The 21,755-nt window shown below is 42.0% G+C and overlaps 1 long non-coding RNA gene across 1 annotated transcript in view; it reads left to right on the forward strand.

Annotated features, from left to right (window-relative positions):
* The window catches only part of LOC127569709 (uncharacterized), a 424,238-nt gene extending 416,308 nt beyond the window's left edge, over positions 1 to 7,930 (forward strand). Inside the window, exon 4 of the long non-coding RNA XR_007956232.1 lies at positions 7,830 to 7,930. This is a non-coding gene — a long non-coding RNA (uncharacterized LOC127569709). The remainder of the gene's footprint in view (positions 1 to 7,829) is intronic.
* Positions 7,931 to 21,755: the final 13,825 nt, after the last annotated feature.

Raw genomic sequence — 21,755 nt, forward strand, 5'->3', positions numbered from 1 at the left:
AGGAAGGAACTTAAGAAAGGGCTGAGGAGAGCGAGAAGGGGACTTGAAAAGGCTTTGGCGAGTAGGGTTAAGGAGAATCCCAAGGCTTTTTTCTCGTATGTGACGAGCAGAAGGATGGCTAGGGTAAAGGTAGGTCCGATTAAAGACAAAGGTGGGAGGATGTGCCTGGAAGCTGTGGAAGTGGGTGAGGTTCTCAATGAATACTTCTCTTCAGTATTTACCAGGAGAGGGGTCTTGATGATGCTGAGGATGGTGTTGATGAGGGTAATGTTCTAGAGTATGTAGATATTAAGAGTGAGGATGTGTTGGAGTTGTTAGAAAATATTAGGACAGATAAGTCCCCGGGGCCTGACGGAATATTCCCCAGGCTGCTTCATTAGGCGAGGGAGGAGACTGCTGAACCGTTGGTTAGGATCTTTGAGTCCTCGTTGTCCATGGGGATGGTAGCAGAGGATTGGAGGGTAGCGAATGTTGTCCCCTTATTCAAGAAAGGCAGTAGGGATAGTCCAGGGAATTACAGGCCAGTGAGTCTTACGTCTGTGGTGGGTAAGCTGTTAGAAAGGATTCTAAGAGATAAGATCTATGAGCATTTAGAGAATCATGGACTGATTAGGGACAGCCAGCATGGCTTTGTGAAGGGAATATCTTGCCTCACAAGCCTGATAGGATTCTTTGAGGAGGTGACCAGGAAGATTGATGAGGGTAGCACTGTGGATGTGATCTACACAGATTTTAGTAAGGTGTTTAACAAGGTTCCGCATGGTAGGCTTCTTCAGAAGGTCAGAGGCCAAGGGATCCAGGGAGGCTTGGCCGTGTGGATTCAGAATTGGCTTGCCTGCAGAAAGAAAAGAGTTGTGGTGGAGGGAGTGCATTCGGATTGGAGGGTTGTGACTAGTTGTGTCCCACAGGGATCGGTTCTGGGACCTCTACTTTTTGAGATATTTATTAACGCCTTAGGGGGTGGAAGGCTGAGTTAGCAAGTTTGCAGATGACACAAAGATCGGTGGTGTTGTGGATAGTGTGGAGGGCTGTAGAAACTTGCAGAGGGATATTGATAGGATGCAGAGCTGGGCTGACAAGTGGCAGATGGAGTTCAATCTAGAGAAGTGTGAGGTAGTACACTTTGGAAGGACAAACTCCAAGGCAGAGTACAAGGTAAGTGGCAGGATTCTGGGCAGTGTAGAGGAGCAGAGGGATCTGGGGGTTCATATCCACAGATCACTGAAAGTCACCTCACAAGTAAATAGGGTAGTTAAGAAAGCTTATGGGATGTTAGCTTTCATAAGTCAGGGGATCGAGTTTAAGAGCCGCGAAGTGATGATGCAGCTTTACAAAACTCTTGTTAGGCCACACTGAGAGTACTGTGTCCAGTTCTGGTCGCCTCATCATAGGAAGAATGTGGAGGTGTTGGAAAGGGTGCAGAGGAGATTTACCAGGATGCTGCTTGGTTTGGAGAGTATGGATTATGAGGAAAGACTAAAGGAGCTAGGGCTGTTTTCATTGGAGAGAAGGAGGATGAGGGGAGACATGATAGAGGTATACAAGATATCGAGAGGAATAGATAGAGTGGACAGCCAGCGCCTCTTTCCCAGGGCACCAATGTTCAAAACAAGAGGACATGGCTTTAAGGTAATGGGTGGGAAGTTCAATGGAGATATCAGAGGGAGGTTTTTCACCCAGAGAGTGGTTGGTGCATGGAATGCGCTGCCTGGGGTGGTGGTGGAGGCTGATACATTGGACAAGTTCAAGAGATTGTTAGATAAGCATACGGAGGAATTTAAGATAGAGGGATATGTGGGAGGAAGGGGTTAGATAGTCTTAGGTGTGGTTCGAAGGGTGGCACAACATGGTGGGCCGAAGGTCCTGTATTGTGCTGTATTGTTCTATGGTTCTATGGTAATAGTGCACCACTCTTAGCCCCAGTTCTCAACAGCAGCCTAATTTGCATGATAATTAAATGCCAGACAGCTTCTGCAAATATTGGCAATGAAGGCAACTGATGGATTGTCTCGACCAGGATGTTTCAATGTCATCTACTCACAGGTGCTGCCCATCAGTGCAGTTTTTACTGCATCCAAATAACATCACGCACCTCAGACAATGCAGCACTCCCTCAATACTGAACTGGAATGTCAGCCTAGATTTTTGTAGTGGGACTTGAACCTTCAACTTTTCTGACACAGGGTTGCTGTCTAACTAAATTATGGCACACCTCAGGAGTCAAAGGTCCAGCAGCAAAGGCTCCAGTGTTTAATCTTTGGCCACATGCCACTGCAGGAAAGGGTCCTTTGTACTCTTGCTCGGTAGTGTAGTGGTTAGCGCAATGCTATTACAGCGCCAGGGACCCGCGTTCAATTCCGGCCACTGTCAGTAAGGAGTTTGTACATTCTCCCCGTGTCTGCGTGGGTTTCGTCCAGGTGCTCCGGTTTCCTCCCACATTCCAAAGACATACAGGTTAGGAGTTGTAGGCATGCTATGTTGGCGCCGGAAGCGTGGTGACGCTTGCGGGCTGCTCCCAGAACATTCTACGCAAAAGATGCATTTCACTGTATGTTTCAGTGTACATGTGACTAATAAAGATATCTTATCTCTGCTGTAGAATTTGTTTCACATGACTTTCTATTCCCAATTTGCCTGCCTGGTCATACGCTTTTACAGTCATCACATGTTTTAAAAAAACAGGGGGATCTAGCCCCCACTCCACCCCTCTCCATTTCTACCAACCCCACTCCCCCAAATCACCATCAGCACCACATTTTATGTTAAATCTCCAATTATATTTCTTCCAGCTTGCTCGCAGCTGTGTCCTGGAGATAAATATTTAATTCCAATAGACTCCTGGATGGTCCTGAGGAGTTGGAAATAGACCAATATGAACATCAGGGTAAATAGGAAGGGAGCTTGGGGGATGAGGAGAGAGGGGGAAAGTCAATTGATCCAGAAGGAATGTTGAACCTTGACTTGAAACTAATACTGCAGAAACGCAATTGAGTTGCATTCCCTTCCAAGTGGCCTCTTCCAGAAGATCCAGAAAAGGATGAAATAAAATAATTGGAATATTTCAAAAATGGGAATAATTATCCCAATTACCTGGTTTTAAAAAAAAGATTGGATTCAGTAGCTTGATTCATTCAAATTATCCTGAATTGAAGTAAAATTAAACATTGTTACAGGAACGTTAAATTTTTGAGTCCAGTTGGAATCCAGATGAGTGTTTCTGAAACAGGCATTACTTAGTTAAAGTAGTGCTTCTGAGGAAATTAACTGGAAGAATAAAATCATGTGTAATTATTGTGTTCCTTCAGAAGTTCTCATTCACCTTTCACAAACGCATCAGGTGTTAACATAATCATCAATCTGCTGAATTATTTATTTTCAGAACACCCATTTCATTGACTCTCTTTTTTGTAATGTCAGGAATTTTAATCAGGATATATTCATTGACGTAGCATATCTCCCCGAAATTTAATTTGAGGGATTTTTACATGGTGAATGTCAAATATAAAGTCGGCCTTATAATTTACAAGGAACTTAATGACTAAAGCTTGCTTCTTTCCTGATGATTTAAGGTTTTGCTATCTTTTGAAATGAAAGTCCCACTTGACTACATTTTCCAAGTCCCAATCAGTCCTGATAGAGATTGGTAGCCTGTTTCTGGAGTTTTGTTCTTATAGAATTCATATTTTAATTTGGTGCACCATTAAAACACACTAACCAGGGGGCATTTGGTTTTATGTTTCCATGCAATCATTTCATGCAGGTTTGCCCTTTAGGACTGAATGCAGTAATTGTTACCAAATAATTTCACCATGGTTACTGACAGCTCGTTATTCAATAATTGACTAATCATAAGGTTATTATGCTCAACCCATTGAGAACAGCCACCAAGAATTTTTACTAATTTGCAGTAAAGGCCAAAGTTTAAAAAAAACTAAATAATAAATGAAATGCTGCTTTCTGGGTTTAGGAGTTCTGGTCTAATTTTATTGATGTCTGATGGTCAGAAAAGACATCCGCTAAACTTGATAGCCTATAAAATTAAGTATAGGTGTCACGATATGGGATCAGCATCGTGTGTCACTTTCGATGTAGACAGTATGTCAGCGTCATTCTGCCTGCTAATTAATGTGTTGCAGCTTACAGCCAGTCCTAAGCATCCTTCTGAGTGGCTACATACCTCAGCAGAGCTCCCAATGTTATGAGAAGCTAGCACCACTTAAGGAGTGGTGAACTGTAGCTGCAGCAGGCAGCAGCCTTCAATGAAGGCATGCTTACTGAAGCACACCCATCTAACACTTTGTTCCTCACTGGTTCTGGTCTTAGGATTGCAGCTGGAATATCCTGGGCAAATGTGACTTCCTGCTGAGAGCCCTTTTCTCCCCAGTGCCTTCTCTGCACTCTTCCAGTGCCTTATCCTGTACCTTGCGCCCACAGATCTTTCTCCTCATTTGCATTCATAGAGGAAAGACCACTGAAGCACCCTTGACTGATTGCAACTGATTTGTGCATATGTATTGAAGTCAGAACTAAGTCCTTCTATCCTTGTACTCCACTGCAATTTGAAACAACTACAGAAAGTACAAACAAATTTAGAATTGCCCTAAACAGTCAGAAGAAATCAACGATCAATAGCTGATCGATAGTTGAACATTCATATTTTTTAATTGGTACTGAATTGGAAACTTGCTGCTGCTGGATATGGGTAAAGCTGTAAGGGATGAGAAAGCTGCAGAGCAAAGCATTGAGCTGCAAAGGGACAGTGCTATCATCAAACCAGTATTGTGTGCTGTAAGCTGCTTGTTCTGTCCTCTTTCAGGACATTCACTGTGCAAGTGTTGCCTCTTTTACTGGCATGGACACTGGCATAATGCAACCCACAGTTTACCCTTGCCTCAGTTGGCAGTTTAGAACTGAAATGGTTACATTGAATGGAAATATTATTTGTATATCAGCATGGTTTCTCGTTGCTTTATGAGGCAAGATTGAGAGTGGCATTCTCCATTAGAGTGCCCTAAGGGAAGGGAAGTAAATTGCTCAATATACAGCAGTTTTCAACAAGTAGCAGATATAACATTATCAGCAGCAGCCCTACTAAAATGAAGGGATTTCAAAGGCAATCCTCATTTTCTTGAGGATCTTTCTAAGTGCAGGGTGTCATTAACATTGCTCACTTCACTGAGGTTTACCTGTTAACAGAGATCAAAGAAACAGTGATGCATGTTGTTACCTTAAGTAGCCAAGCTGTTCATAGGTGTTCAGGCAAGTGTTGGAAGAAAGGAGAGGATTGGGCAGGTGTGGCACAAGTGAAGACAGCACCACTGGGGGAACAAGGAGCAGGGGGAGACAAAATGCCCTGAAGCTCAGTGTGATGATAGGGCACAAAGCTGAATTGCTTTTTAAATGTTTTTAGAAAGGGCTTGCATTTCTGCAAGTATCCCTCTCAGGATGTCCCAAAGCATTTTACAGCTGCAGAGTACTATTGAAGTGTAGTCAAAGTGACAATGTAGAAAATGTGACAACCAACTTATACATAGCAAGAGGAGACACAAGAGACTGCAGATGCTGGAATCTGGAGCAACAAACAAACTGCTGGAGGAACTCGGTGGGTCCAGCACCGAGTGGGAGGAAAGAATGTGTTGATGTTTAGTGTTGACATTGGTTTGAACATTGAATTTTCCATTTTCAGAGGGAACCCTATCTTCTTGTTCCACTTTCTCACTCCTTCTGTTCCATGCCTGATGTCTCATTTTTGTCCCCATTCCCAGTGCTCCATCACCCATTTTCATCCCCACCAATGGTACTGAGGTCGAGAGGGTTGAGAGCTTCAAGTTCCTGGGAGTGAACATCACCAATAGCCTGTCCTGGTCCAACCACATAGATGCCACAGCCAAGAAAGCTCACCAGTGCCTCTACTTCCTCAGGAGGCTAAAGAAATTTAGCATATCCCCTTTAACCTTCACCAATTTTTAACGATGCACCATGGAAAGCATCTTATCCGGATGCATCACAGTTTGGTATGGCAACTGCTCTGCCCATGACTGCAAGAAACTGCAGGGAGTTGTGGACACAGCTCAGCACATCATGGAAACCAACCTGCCCTCCAGGAACTCTGTCTATTGCTCTTGCTGCCACGGTAAAGCAGCCAGCATAATGAAAGACCCCGCCCACCCCAGACATTCTCTCTTCTCCCCCCTCCTATCAGGCAGAAGATACAAAAGCCTGAAAGCACGTACCACCAGGCTCAAGGACAGCTTCTATCCCATTGTTATACTGTAAGACTATTGAAAGTTTCCCTCGTACGATAAAATGGACTCTTGACCTCACAATCTACCTCATCATTATGACCTTGCACCTTATTGTCTACCTGCATTGCACTTTCTCTGTAACTGTAACACTTTATTCTGCATTCTGTTATTGTTTTAACTTGCACTACCTCAATGGACTGCTGTAATGAATTGATCTGTATGAACAGTACATGAGACAAAAATAAACCAATTTACCAATCCTCCTCCTAGTTACATCAACTTACCATCCCTACACTTCACTCACTGGAACCCCTCCCCATCTGGTTCCATCTATCTTTCGTCTCTCCCTTAAATGGTTCCCATTATCACCTTCCTTACTTATCATATTCCAGCACTCGTAATCTTTGGCTTCTTCTGCCCAGCATCCCTCACCCCTCCTCGGACCACCTATCACCTACAGTCCCGTGTCTCCTCCTCGCCCCTCTCTTTATACCAGCCATCTTCCCTCTCCACTCTCAGTCCTGAAGCAGGGTCATGACCCGAAATATCAACAGTTCTTTTCTTCCCACAGGTGCTGCTCAACCTGCTGAGTTCCTCCAGCAGTTTGCTTCTGATACATAACAAATTCCCACTGAAGGAAATATGATAATGATCGGATTATCTTCTCTTATTTTCAATGCTATAATCTTTAATCTTTGCCCTTGAAAAGAAAGCATTTAGTTCACTGTTCCTTTTGTAAATTTGTAACTGAATCCTTTCCTCCAAGTTATTTCTTAACATAAAGTCCAAAGTTAAGTGAAAGAGGAAAGTTTCACAGGTGAGTGTTTGGATCTTGGTTCACTTGCAACCCTGGCTGCTGCTTTCACACTGCTTCAAGGAACAGTGAGGAATTGCAAAAGAGGATATGAGAAGTGACCATTCCATTCTGTACCTATCTAATGGAAGAGCATTTGAAAATAAAATCTGCCACTTTCCAACAGTGGAACATGACCCATGTGTTTAAAAAAAAATGCCATGCTGAAGTCAGGAAATCGTAATTCTTTTCTCTGTAACAAATGTCAGGAGAAGAGGGTTTAATGTCACAAGTCCATCTTTCTGAAATGACAAAGAGGTGGCAATGATCCCTTTACTTTTATCGCTGAGCCACTGAGGAATGGTACTGTTGCCCTTTGATTTCCTTTCAGCTGTTGTAAATGGCTGCAAAGTGATAAAATGATTTTATGTCTTTGGTTTGGTTAGGAAATTGGGTGAAATCTGCGCCCAGCTTTTTAAGGCTTACTTTTTGTCCATCAAGGAAAGATGAGCAATACATAAGATTAACTGTCATGTCTGCCAGTCCTGAGGGTCAATGTCTGTCCCCAAATAGAGGAAACATGTATTTGGAACAACAAAGATGAAAACTGGTTTCACTGTAACCGGGAGGGAAAAGCTCGAGCAACAACTGTGCAACTCATCACCACATTCAAGGAAAACAAACAAAAAAGTACATTTCCATTGTGTTAATATATTTTAATTCTTCTGTTGTGCTAAAGAAAGCCAATTTGCATTTGGATCCTCCCTCACTTTGTCTTTTTTATGTTACAGATCAACTGATTAAAGGTCAAGATAGAAGGAAGGAAGATTGTGACCATCAAGGTTGATGATTTTCTGTGGCGTTTTATACATACACCTTGCCTTCATCTTGCCCTCAGAACTGAAGGCCAAACACACCCACAGGTAAATGACCTGCCTTAAATGAGCTGCATATATCATATTGTTGATTAGGCACAAGGAATGGTCGGAAGAGTCGATGGTCTTGCTGTCTTGCTTCAGGCCACTGTGCAATTTTTCAACCTCGATGGGATAATTTTTGTATTTTTGATGGAAGTTTCTGTTTTCACTGAGGCCGTAAAGAGTATGTTGGTCAACCTTGCAAATGATCTATCCAGACTAGTAACCGATAGCGTGCATCTCTTTGAGAATAAATGCTGTTGGCAAATGTTGGACGTCTTCTCAGAGCCTCTGGAAAGGAGCATTATTTTTGTAGGCAGTGAACTGACCAGAAATAAGTTCAAGTTTGCTTCACCATTTAATCAAGCCACAACGATGTTTCGATGTCCAGCTCACCTTCTGTCCTCACCGTGTTTACTTCCTTCAGAGCCCAACAATCCATCAGAGTCTAAATTATAATCAGCTACTCAGCATCCACAGCCCTCCACATTGGAGAATTCCAATGCTTGCCGAACCTCTGAGTGAACAAATCTTCCCTCCTTCCTTATACTGAGATGATAACACTTGGCTCTGACTTTCCAGCCAGACAAATACCTTCTCAGCCTGTAACTTGCCAAGCCTGCTGAGAATTTTACTTTTCACTGCAATTGTTGTTTGTTCTTCTGAACATGAGTCAATAGAGACCCCAGAATCAATAAGAACTTGGCTCAAAACCTTGGGGATTATGGTTCTTAAAGTGATATATTTTCAAATGTGATGAGAGTTTCTGGCTCCACCATCCTTTCAGGGTGCGTTCCAGACTCCTGCGACTGGACTGAGCAATATTTTCTGCAAATCCTTCCAATAATTCTATCAATTGGTGATAGGAAGTGGAAGGTGATGGTGGAAGGAGGCTTTACTATTTGAAGTCTGTGACTGGTGGTGTACCACAGGGATCAGTGCTGGGACCCTTGTTATTTGTGAGATATATATACAGATTGGATGTGAATGTGGGCAGTATGATTATTAAGTCTGCAGATGTTACAAAGTTGGTGTTGTTGTGGTCAGAGAGGAAGGTTGCCTATCACTACAGCAGGATGTAGATCAGATGGAAAGTTGAGCAGAACTTTGGGAACCCAACTACTCGTAGGACATATACAGTAAATGATGGGGCACAAAGGAATGTTGGTGAATGGAGGGACCTTGGGGATTCAAGGCCATAGTTCCCTGATAGTGGCAACACAGGGTGGTGCAGAAGGCACATGGCATGCTTGCCTTTGTAGCTCAGGACATAGAATATAAAAATCGGCACATTATTGTACAACTTTACAAAATACTGGTTAGATTGCACTTGGGATATTGTATGTAGTTCTGATCGCCACACCATAGGAAGGATGTAATTGCACTGGGGAGAGTGCAGAGGAGATTCACCAGGATGTAAGATTAGAAGAGGCATAGATAGAGTAGATCATCAGAATCTTTTTCCCATGCATCAAAAATAAGAGGGCATAGGTGTGTGGTATTTTGACGGTAATTCGAGGGGAACGTTCTTTTTTACACAGAGAGTGGTTGATGTCTAGATCTAGTCAGAGAAGGTGGTGGAGGCAGATACAGTCACTACATTTAAGAGACATTTAGACAGGCACTTGAATAGAAGGATACAGGCCTAGTGTAAGTAGATGGACAAAAATGTTTCCATGGACAAGGTAGATAGAAGGGCTGGTTTCTGTGCTGTATAATTCTGATTCTTTGACAAACTAACTTAATATATGTCACTCCAGCTTTTTTATCTCTGCTGAGTGAAATAGATCATTACCATTTCCCTCCTTAACATAAATTTCTGCTTCCTGTCTATTTTCCCTTATATAATGATGGCATCGGCTGATAAATCAAATTACATTAACCTTTTTGCTAATCTTATGATAGCCTTAAGTTTGACCTCCCAGTTTACAGCTCAGTAATTGAAAACAAAGATCATCTTTTCATGGGAGGATCAAAGGGAGGCAGATGTGATATCCATTTTGTTTCCTATTTGAAAAATAATCCTCACTGTATCATTGATATGTTAGCAATGCTGTTGTATCCATTGGTAAGTTTTAAAAGTTGATGAAAGAGATCTGCCAATGAAAGGTGTTCTCCAATTTTGAAGCTGCATGCTGGGTCATGTGTTGAACTTTCAGCCTGTAATCTGGAGGGAACGAAGCTAATAACTTTGCAGGAAAATGTCAGCAGCAAGCTGGAGTCTACTGCCATGCCTATGCTGAGCTGCAAAATTTTGCTAAATCTTGGGGATGAATGAGAGATAATCTGCTGTGATGTGCAATGAAATTATGAAGTTATTTTCATTTTATGATTTGTTGTATGTGATGCGTGAGGGAAATCTTCCTCTCAATATACTTTATCTTCATCTACAGAGGAGACCAAAGCATGTAATGACTTTGTCAATTCAGTGACATTACCTGCAATGTGGCTTTTTTATTTGATCATTGAAATCCTTGTGTTTGGTGCAGATGAACAAAGTAAAATGAAGCACAGAGAGAGAGTTGAGATGCAATTCTGGGTTGTGGATGCAAACGCAGGGAATATGGTGTAATTCAAAAATTTTGAGAATTGCCACCAACATATTACTTACAGATGTATCTTGAAAATGATTTAAAAATGGGATAACTTGAGAATTTCCATCATAAATGTCATAGGTTTGACAGAACAAAAGCTTATATCTGCCTCCGTAATGCAAGGCCCTCTGAGGAACCTCCACCCACACCACCCCCTACCAAGTTCTCACTGTGCTGTTTAAATTTACTGTGGTAATCATCTCTAAGTGAGATTAAAATTGGTGTTGAATAGTTGTGTATTTTGTATTAAACCCCTGCAAAATCTAGATTAAGACAGGACTGAATTTCTTCAATTTGCAGCAAGCAGTGTGTAAAATGTTAATCCTCCTGGCCTGAATTGGCTTTATTCCAGCAGTTGAGACCGACTGCTTCAGTATATTATACTCTAGCAAAGTTTCTGAAGGATTTGGATAAGAACTGGTTGCATACCTCCAGGCTTTGGTTTCTTTTGCATAACTAGAAGTATGGAACGTGCCCTATATTGTCATGACCACATTTGGAGTAATGTGCAGAGTCTTAGTTTCTCTACATAATGGAGGACTTTGGGACTCTGGGGAAGGTTTAGAAGACCTATAATTTATAATTCCTCTTCATTATTAGATTAGGCTTGGAGAAAAGGAGAATTTTTGAGCTTGATATCTGTGGGGAGGCTGAGAAAAGGAGGGTGTTTGTAGCAATGTGAGAAAGACCCGGCAAGAACAAGGAATTGGAGGAGGCATGTTAGCGTGGATGAAATCTGGCTGTCACTTCGAAAACAAAGAGTGGGGGAAGTGGACCCTCTTCAGGCTGGAGGGATGTATGTTGTGTAGTATCCTAGGGATTGGTTCTCGCCCTCAATTGTTTATTCTGTACATTAATAACCTGGAGGAGAGAACAAAATGTAAGGTTTCCAAATTTGTCAATGTTTTCACAAGTGGGAGAGTTACAAATAAGGGGATATAGCTTCAGAGTAAGGGGCTGGTCATTTAAAACTGAGGAGAGTAAAAATTTCTGCTCTCAGAAGCAGTGAATCTCTGGAATTCTCTGCCCTCGAGTGTGGTGGTGGTCAGATCATTAGCTATATTGAAGGTGGAGATCGATAAATATTTGAAAGATCAATGAATTAAAGGTTTTGGGGAACTGGCACAAAAGGAGAGTTGACGTCAGCATTGAGTTTTAGCAGCAGGACTTCAATGCGATATATTTCTTTAGTTTCTTGGTTGAGTTAACAGGTTAGCCAGCTGTTGGCTGGGGCTTCCAGTGTTAAATCCAGTGTTAAATGCAGAACTGAAAGGGATTGTACAGTTTAGGGATGAAAACAATGAAGGAAATCTATTGAGGAAAGCAGAAAAGGCCACATTTGGCCGAGCAGGAGCCTGAGGACCAAGGGAGCATTCCAGCTCCTTGAGACACAGGAGAGCTGCTATAAAAAGCACCGAGCTTCTGGAACTGCCAGTTCCAGCTCCCATTTCACCATTGGCAATTTTTAAATTTAAATTGGGATTCCTGTTGCACTAAGATATCTTTATTAGTCACATGTACATGGAAACACACAGTGAAATGCATCTTTTGCATAGTGTTCTGGGGGCAGCCCGCTAGTGTCGCCACACTTCTGGCGCCAACATAGCGTGCCCACAACTTCCTAACCCGTATGTCTTTGGAATGTGGGAGGTGCAAGACTGAGTATATGAATGACAGGCTGGATTAAGCTCAACCCAGTTCACACCTTGAGGTTTCCCCCAATATTACCTGCATGTCTCAATAACTATGAGGGACAAACCGAGCTCCACACCTCACTGGTGTGGCCGTTCCCTGAAGCAGAGTGGTTGAGGTAGTAACTAAGCCTCAGGCCGGTACAAAGAGGAAAAGGGGAGTGGTGAGAAAAGAGTCCGAGGTGATTGGTGGACTGAGGAGGGGTGTAAGATGGCAGGTAGTTTGTGCCAGGTAGGGGACGGGAACAGGGGTGGAGTTGGGAGACACTGGCAGGTGAATGATAGATGGAGGCAGACAAAGTGAGAGAGGAACGAAGAAAAAGCAGTTAGAACAAGGTGAGGGAGGGGAAGTGTGAAAATTGGAGACAGCTACTGGAGGGATAGATGCAGGAATACAGAGGACTACCTTTGAAAGGGAAATGGACAACCTCCTGATAGATATAGATAGCATAAATCTGGTAACATGAACCTCGATGTTCTCTGGGAGTTGATTTTGTTGCATTTAGGGTTAGGGGAGATGTAATAATGGTGGAAGTAGGCTCCACAATGGGAAGAGAATACTATCCAGTTGACAGCATGCTAGAATATTACCCACTGCTTCTTCTCACCTCATGTATTTTCTGATCCTTTGATGTCAACGGGGGAGAACTTGTGGAGGTGGTCACAGTGACGGTCAACATTTTTTCGCTTATTTAGTGCTAGCAGCCAAAGACCAATTTCTCTCTCCATGTAGCTGAAAGGGAGAACTAGATAGACCAGATGTTTGTGTAGATTTTTATACTTGCCTTTTACCTGGGAAAGATCGAGATGTGTCTGGGCTGCAGCTACTGGTACTACGTTGACGTGGCAGGAAAGCAATCAGCAATTAGCCCTCGAGAGTGAATAGCAACAGTGGGTGGGTGGACTCACTCTCTGTGCCAGTAAGCTGTTTGAGGGTGGGATGATTTTGGGGCTGATGGGGAGGAGGTGAGGAGGGAGATAGGGGAAGAAAGAGGGAAGGGACTAAACAAGAAAGAAGTGTGGATTCGAGATGAAGTGAAACATGGGGGACTAGGCGAAGGTGGAAATTGAGGACAGTTGGACAGGCATTCAGTCTGACGGATTGAAGAAGGGAATGTATCACGGTATGGTTATACAAGGTGGAGAAGGGTATAAGGAAAAGGGTACAGGCAAGTTTATGTATATGCGCCTGTGTGTGTGTGTGTGTGTGTGTGTGGTCACTGTGTGTCAACTTGTCCACATGGCCGTATGTGCTAAATCTGTACAGCAGTGCCTGATGTCCTGTCATCCTGAGACTCCTTGTTATTGGATCAAGACAGTGTGATGCAACAGCTACCCTGTGTTGAAAGAATTATCCCATAGTTATCTTACATTAACGAGAATGGGAATGGAATCAAGTCATCTTCGATCACAAGGATCTGCCTAAGAAGAAGGAGGCCTTAATTTAGAACAAAACTAGGAGTCTGAACAACCTGTTAAACTACTGACAATTTATCCTCTATTATTTCCTTTATTTCTTATTTTAATCTTCATTATAACAGTGACCATTGCTTACACTGTCAACTGTAAATCCTATTTGCTGCTATGGCTGCCAGCTTTGCCAAGTTGTTCTGTGTCTTTGGGATGCTTAAGCAAATTCTTGAATTTGAATTAATTTGATTTGTAGCAAATGTATTCAACTTAATATGTTTTTATTACTATTTCTGCATATAAGGCATTCTCTAAAATCTCTGTTTCACTCGTAATCTTGTGAGTCATATGTGCATAAACTGATCATCTATGCTTTGAAGGTCAAGATATTTTGACAAAATATTCTTGTTCATAAAGAGGAGTTGAACTTCCAGAAGATGGCTTCCATTCTGTCTGAGGGGGAGATGAAAATTTGATCTGGGTTTCACAGGATTGTGCAATTTATGTGAATTTTGTGAATAGTCGTGTTGTTACTTCTCCTGGACACGGACAACCCCTTAATACAATATTGGTCTTCCTCTCATAAATTTATTCAGTTGGGTAGCATGGTTGATATGTTGTGGTTTGCTAGCTCATTATGAACGTGGTTTTGGTTGCCTTACCTTGAAGGTGTTTTTATCGACCATGGGGGAAAAAATGTTTATTCAGCAGCCAAAGCCCAGTTTTCCCAAGGCTCAGCTATACTTGTTAGTGTGAGATAATTAACCCTCATATGTGCACGGTCATCCTGCATCAAATTATGAATGCCCAGTAGCTTTATGGGAGGAGGTGGGAAGATGGAAAATCTAAGGAAAAACAAGCCCATGGGGTAAGCAAATGTTAACAGGCTGGTGGAGAGTTCCTTTTTGAAGACTGAATCATCTGTAACTAATTCCAGTTTTTTTCTCACCCGATGGCTTCGACTTTCATTTTTTTCCCCTTTTGCTCCATTTGAAACCATGAATGATGTGGTGTGGATTTAATCTGGAATCATGTTTCAGTTACATGTTTGGGTCTGTCTCTCGCACATCAGTCTTTGTGCTGTGTGCAATGTTCACTCAGGACCTGTGCAGTTTCTTATTGGTTCACTGTTTGCTGCAGTAGCTAAAAGAATGAATATGTGCAAGCTATTGCTCACAGTTTCTTGGATTGTAAACACTGGACAATTAGTCATGAGAAGAAAGGACCAAAATTAGCTGACCTCCAGAGAGAGCTGGGTCACTTCCCAAGGAGAAGAAAAGACAAATGTTGTTTTACAGCATTTGCTGTTATCATATACTTACCTTTGTACTGTTACTACCCATCCATGAGTTTAACAGAGAAAGAATAATGGATTTCTGGAAAGGAGCCATTGTGTGTAATTTAACATAATGCTTCACAGAGGTCTTTGTAATAAGTACAGAAGATCTGGTAGTAAATTGTAGAATTTAATCTAATTGAGGGGAATAAATATAGAGTATATTGAAATGTATATAAATATGCAACATAATGGGATATAGCAGGTAGTTTTGGGTTGTAATCGAATTAAAAGCTTTGCTTCCCTCACATATGTACTCTGCCACATCCTATTCTAATACATGCCTGTGTGTCTATATTTATACTTGTGATGCATTTTACATATATATATTTGTGTATTGATATGGAAATAGCTACAGACAAACTATTTGAGGAATCACATTTTTTTTATTTAGAATAATATAAGCCTGGTCATGAGTTAAAAGAATAGAATTTCATTGTGAAGTATAGGTGAATATGATATTCAGCACTGCCACTGTTCTTCAAGAATTTTTGGGGGGGAATTTTATGGATGGAATGGCATTGATTTTGGGTTAGTTTCTATCTCAGGTCTGTTCTTGGTGGATAACTTTACCTAATCCAGTCCTATCATCACATAATGTGTTGAATGTATAGCTCAGCATTCAACACCATCATCCCCTCAGTACTAATCAACAACTTCAAAGCCTGGGCCTCTGTACTTCCCTCTGCAACTGGATCCTCGACTTCCTTATCGGGAGACCACCATCAGTGCAGATCGGTAGTAACATCTCCTCACTGACAATCAACACAGGTGCACCTCAAGGATGTGTGCTTAGCCCACTGCTCTACTCTCTCTACACTCATGATTACGTGGCAAGGCACAGCTCAAACGCTATCTATAAATTAGCCAATGACACCACTGTGGCAGAATCTCAGATGGTGATGAGGAAGTGTACAGGAGTGAGATAGATCGGCTTGTTGAGTGGTGTTGCAACAACAACCTGGCGTTCAACGTCAGCGAGACCATGGAATTGATTGTGGACTTCAGGAAGAGGAAGTCTTGGGAACATTCACCAGTCTTCATTGAGGGCTCAGTGTGGAAAGGGTGAGCAGCTTCGAGTTCCTGGGTGTCAACATCTCAAAGGATTTATCTTGGGCCCAACATATTGATGCAATCATGAAGGCATGCCAGTGGCTCTACTTCATTAGGAGTTTGAGGAGATTTGGCATGTCAGCAAAGACTCTTGCAAATTTCTGCAGATTTGCAGTGGAGAACATTCTGACTAGTTGCATCACCGCATGATATGGAGGATCGAATGCGCAGGATCGAAAGAAGCTGCAGAGGGTTGTAGATTCAGTTAGCTCCATCATGGCACAATCCTCCCTGCCATCAAGGACATGTTTAAGAGGTGGTGTCTCGAGAAGGTGGCATCCATCGTTAATTACCCTCCCCACCCAGGACATGCCCTCTTCATGTTACTACCATTAGGGAGGAGGTACAGGAGCCCGAAGACCCACACTCAATGTTTCAGTAACAGCTTCTTCCCCTCCGCCATCAAACTTCTGAAGGGTCCATGAACCCATGAACACTATCTTGTTATTCTTCTTTTGCACTATTTATTTATTTTTGTAACTTACAGTAATTTTTTATGTCTTTATGTCTTGCACTATACTGCTGCTGCAAAACAACAAATTTCATGATGTATGTCAGATTTCAAAACCACTGAAATGGTGTCAACGTGAAGATATTTGAAAAATAAAATGAGTAAGACCATTTGAAATTGGTCTTTGTGATTGTGATATGAGGTCGGTTTGAAAAGGCAGTGCTTGTTTCTTTTCCCTCCTTGGACTCCATGGATTTCTTCATTCTCTTTTTATTCATGCATAAAAAGATGGTTAAAATTTAGCTTGTTGACTTATTGAGCGTGCTATCTCTCGACCACTCTCAAGAAGGCACTCGGGTCTGCGTGGGTTTCCTCCTACATTCCAAAGACGTACAGGTTAGGAAGTTGTGGGCATGCTATGTTGGCGCCAGAAGCATGGCGACACTTGCGGGCTGCCCCCCAGAACACTACGCAGAAGATGCATTTCACTGTGTGTTTCAATGTACATGTGACTAATAAAGATATGTTATCTTATCTTCTATTTCATTCTCATGATATGTTGTTGATGAAAACCAACTTGAAGGTTGGAAGGAACTGAAGAGAGTTCTACCAGTTATATTTCAATGATTAAATTGCAATATTTGAGTCTATTGGTGGCATCAAATTGTCTGTGTATGAATTACATCTATAATTATTTTTCTTCTGATACACACTAAGTTATAAACCAACTGCCACTCTAGGAGTATTTTTTACCAGTAATGGATAATTATCTCATACATGGTTGTGAGTCAAGTTTGATTAAAATGTTCTTGCTTCTTCTTCCAATGCTTATCACACACAGACTTTCGAAAATTATTTCATTAGGACAAAGGTTCAGAAGACATTCTTTCACTACTGAGATCTGACGTCAAAGCTCGCTCGCACTGGTGGGCTGGAAATTTCTCCTCTGCTGTCATGGCATCGTATGAAAGAAGTTGTAGCAATATGAGCCAGTTCTTAGTGGTGTAGAACCACAACACAAAAATAATGTGATGTGACACAACTTGGCAGCTTCATTTCAAAGAGCCAGTGAAGGTTGCAAGTGTGGGGAAGAGTCAAATTTGTGCAGGCATGTGTGCTGTTTCAAGTTTGGTATTTATTGGAGCAGAGAGAACTACACTTTGCAGTCAACCCATGGTTGATTCTGACAGGCAGGAGGAACCCGTTCTATTCCCCAGCATTGACATATCCCTCAACTTAATTAATACTAAAATGCACTTGGGGGTAAAAACAATACACTTGCTTTTTAAGTTTTAATTTCTGTGCTCATCAAAGCCAGGAGCATCAGCAATGTACAATAAATGCTTTTCATTTGGCCACCTCGTGTCAAAATCAAGTACTTTCAGGTTAGACTTCAGCTACCCAGAAGCAGGAAATATTTTCTCCATTTTATCCTAACAACATGCCTTAATCTTAACCTCGAGAGAACTTCCGACTACGCCAGTTGAGCATCTTTGCACCCCATTCCCCAAGGACTCTCTGAGATCAAGAGCACCCACCTACATACTTTGTACTGTAGCCTTGACACCCACAAGGAACTTGATGGAAGTTGCTTGAAGCCCATTTTAATACAATCCTTACAATTTAGCACAGTGAATACTCACCCTATTTCAGCTGGATTTAAACTCTGGTCCCATGGTTGAACTGAGAATGTATTAATCTGTTCCATATTATAGCCTGTATCAGTGCTAATGTGGTGGTTTTGCTACTGCATAAGTGTTCAAAGCTTTGCTGCTGTTATGACCATCTGTAACTATGGCTACATGAACATATTCACACCCTTTAATCTCAAGGTTGAATACTTCAAAGTGCTCCTGAATTTGGAAGTCCTTGAATTGTAAGTAGCCTAAAAAAAGTATTTTAGCGGTAACAATCAAACTGATAATAAATCTAACCATCTAACCTCTATGACTCTTCTTAACCACTTGATTCTTGTAACCAAAGTGTGTGGTTTGCCAATTTGAGTACAATACCGCAATTTTGTTTATTGAAATTTCTTGGCCTCATTTCCAATAAACTTGGTCTGAAGAACAACATTTTATCTGATTTCTGAAGTAAAGGAAATCTCGCCCATAATCATCCATAGAGACAAGGGGGTGAAAGGTCCTGACATGGATGCAGGGATGACAATGCAGGATTCATGCATGCTCATTGGTTCTGATGCAGACAACATATCAGCTTCATGCTGCCTGTTAATTAACTGGCTTGTAGTGTGCAGTCAGCACGAATCATGCTTGAGTGAGCCTGCAGACATTCGTAGGGGGCCTAATATGATGAGGGACTGGCACCATAAGACCATAAACAGTACAGCACGAGAACAGGTCCTCCGGCCCATGATGTCTGTGTTGACCGTGGTGCCAATTTAAACTAATCCTAACTTTCTGCATGTGGTCCATATTCCTCCATTCCCCGTCTATTCATATGCCTGTCTAAATGCCTGCTAAATAAGGTAAGATACCGTTATTAGTCATACGTACATCAAAACACACAGTGAAATGCATCTTTTGCGTAGAGTGTTCTGGGGGCAGCCCGTAAGTGTTGCCATGCTTCTGGCGCCAACATAGCATGCCTACAACTTCCTAACCCATGTGTCTGTGGAATGTGGGAGGAAACCAGAGCATCCGGAGGAAACCCATGCAGACACAGGGAGAACGTGCACACTCCTTACAGACAGTGGCCGTAATTGAACCTGGGTCGCTGGCGCTGTAATAGCGTTACGCTAACTGCTACACTACAGTGCTTGCTCACTTGCTGTATCCTTTGACAACTTTCCTCACTATCCACAACACCGCCAATTTTTGTGTCATCTGCAAACTTACTAATCAGCCCACCTACATATTCATCCAAATTATTTATATACATCACAAGCAACAGAGGTCCCAGCACTGATCCCTGTGGAACACCACTAGTCACCGACCTCCAGTCAAAATAACATCCCTCCACCACTACCCTCTTGTCTTCCATGGCCAAGTCAATTTTGAATCCAGTCTACCAAGTCTCTGTGAATCCCATATGCCTTAATCTTTTTGATCAGCCTACAATAAGTGACATTGTTGAATGCTTTACCAAAATCCATGCAGACAATATCCACTGCCCTACCATCGTCAATCATCTCTGTTGCCTTCTCAAAAAACTCAGTCATTTGTAATTCATGACCTCCTCTCCACAAAGCAATGCTGACTATCCCTAACTGTTATTTAAACTGGCCTGTAGTATTTAAAGCTGCTGTGTTTTTCTGGCTGATTTCACAGAGAAATGCTTGCTGAGGTGCAGGTGCTTCACACACACATTCCTTGCTGAGATTCAGGCAGCAGAACTGCTCCCTGAACATCATGGGAAAGCAATTCTTCTCTTATTCCTCTTTCCTTTATTCTTTCTCGCAGTTATCATGTATCCAGATTGAATGAAAACAAAATGAAAAAAAACTGCAGATGCTTGTAAACTGATTTTAAAAAACAACAGAAAATGTTGGAAACACTCAGCAAGTCGGACAGTATCTGTGGAAAGAGAAACAGAGTTAATCTTTCATGTTAAAGACCTTTTATCAGACCAATGTGTGCATGTCCAGGTGCAGAAGTGTTGAATTCAGAACACTGACCATGTTAACAGCCACATTACAACTGCAGCAGAAAGGGAAGATGTCCTGGAGGGATTGTCTACTCATTCAGTGTGGGTGGAGGTCAGAAGCAGGAAGGGAGCAATCACTCTATTAGGAATATTCTGTAGACCCCCGACCCCCCCCCCCCCCCCCGCAGTAGCAACGGAGACACTGAGGAACAGATCAGGAGGCAGAATTTGGAAAGGTGCAAAAATAACGGGGTTGTTGTCATGGGTGATTTCAATTTCCCTAATATTGATTGGCACCTCCTGAGTGCAAAAGGTTTGGATGGGGCGGAATTTGTTAGGTGTGTCCAGGAAGGATTTCTGACACAATATGTAGACAGGCCGACTGGAGGAGAGGCCATTCTGGATGTGGTACAAGAATAATGGAGGTGTTATCTGGAATGTTGAGTTTGAAAATGGCAACACTGGCATCCCATCGGAGTTGCTTGCTGGTTGGCGTCATGATCTGCCTGCTTCACTGACCTCTGGGAGGTATTAGCTACATATTCGGTAATGCTTTTTCTGACATGGCACCTGATGCAACTTGGCTGATAAAGGTGTGAAAGCACAGCATTTTGGAACTGAAACAATATCCATACTGGCTAAGAAAATGCACGATTGATTTGAGGTTGGCATCAGTCTCTTTTCCAAAGCTGTACATATGTTCTCGATCTCATTGACCCAGGGCTGTAGTTGGCAGTGGGCCGCCATACTTACCTATGATAAAAGCCCATGCTCACTGTTCACTCATGCCCTGTTGAGCACTAGTTGTAAAGTGCCATCCAGATGCTTGGCAATAAACTCCTTTGCAACAATGGGGTCATTGTTCATCTCTATCTCTTTCTTGGTGAGCCAGAACAAGCCCAAGGTATGAAATTGTTGAGAAAATCTTTGAAAGCTAGCAAAGCCACATCATTTGGTATCTACATAAAGAAACCAAGCCATTTAAATACAACAGTAAATGCTGGAGAAATTCAGCAGGTCAGACAGCATCTATAGAAAGAGAAACAATTAACAGGTCCAGCATCTGCAGACTTCTTTTAATTTTTGAACCACTTAAAAACTCTTGAAGCACTGAGAGACTCTGAATTATCATCTGCTATTAGTGCGTGTGTTCTTGCAATGTCTGGATAGTGAAGGAGTTTTCAGTTAGTGTGCATATGGTTAATGCTAAGTCTGCACAATGTTTTATTTTGAAGCAAGCCAAAGGACTCTGCAGGCATACACTAATAATTACTGTGATACAAAATGCAGCAAGGATTAAAGTTAGATTTACAGATGAATTTGTTTTTAAACTGCTCACTTTTTTTCTGGTTCAGGTGATGACAACCATCATGTTAAATATTTTCCAGACTGCTAGGTGCTAGCTGGCATGATATGGGGCTATCAGTTTGTAAATCCAAAAAATCCTTGTTTACTTATCAGAAGATGTAACTGTGTTGATGGTGAGATTGAATTTGGTGATTTAGTGTGTTACAGTGTGGAATTAAAATTTAAATAGCAGCATGTAGCAAACAATGAAATATTCAAGTTATTGCAGAGGATTTCTCCTTGAAACCCATT

Source organism: Pristis pectinata, chromosome 4, assembly GCF_009764475.1.
Source record: "Pristis pectinata isolate sPriPec2 chromosome 4, sPriPec2.1.pri, whole genome shotgun sequence".
Taxonomy (NCBI): domain Eukaryota; kingdom Metazoa; phylum Chordata; class Chondrichthyes; order Rhinopristiformes; family Pristidae; genus Pristis; species Pristis pectinata.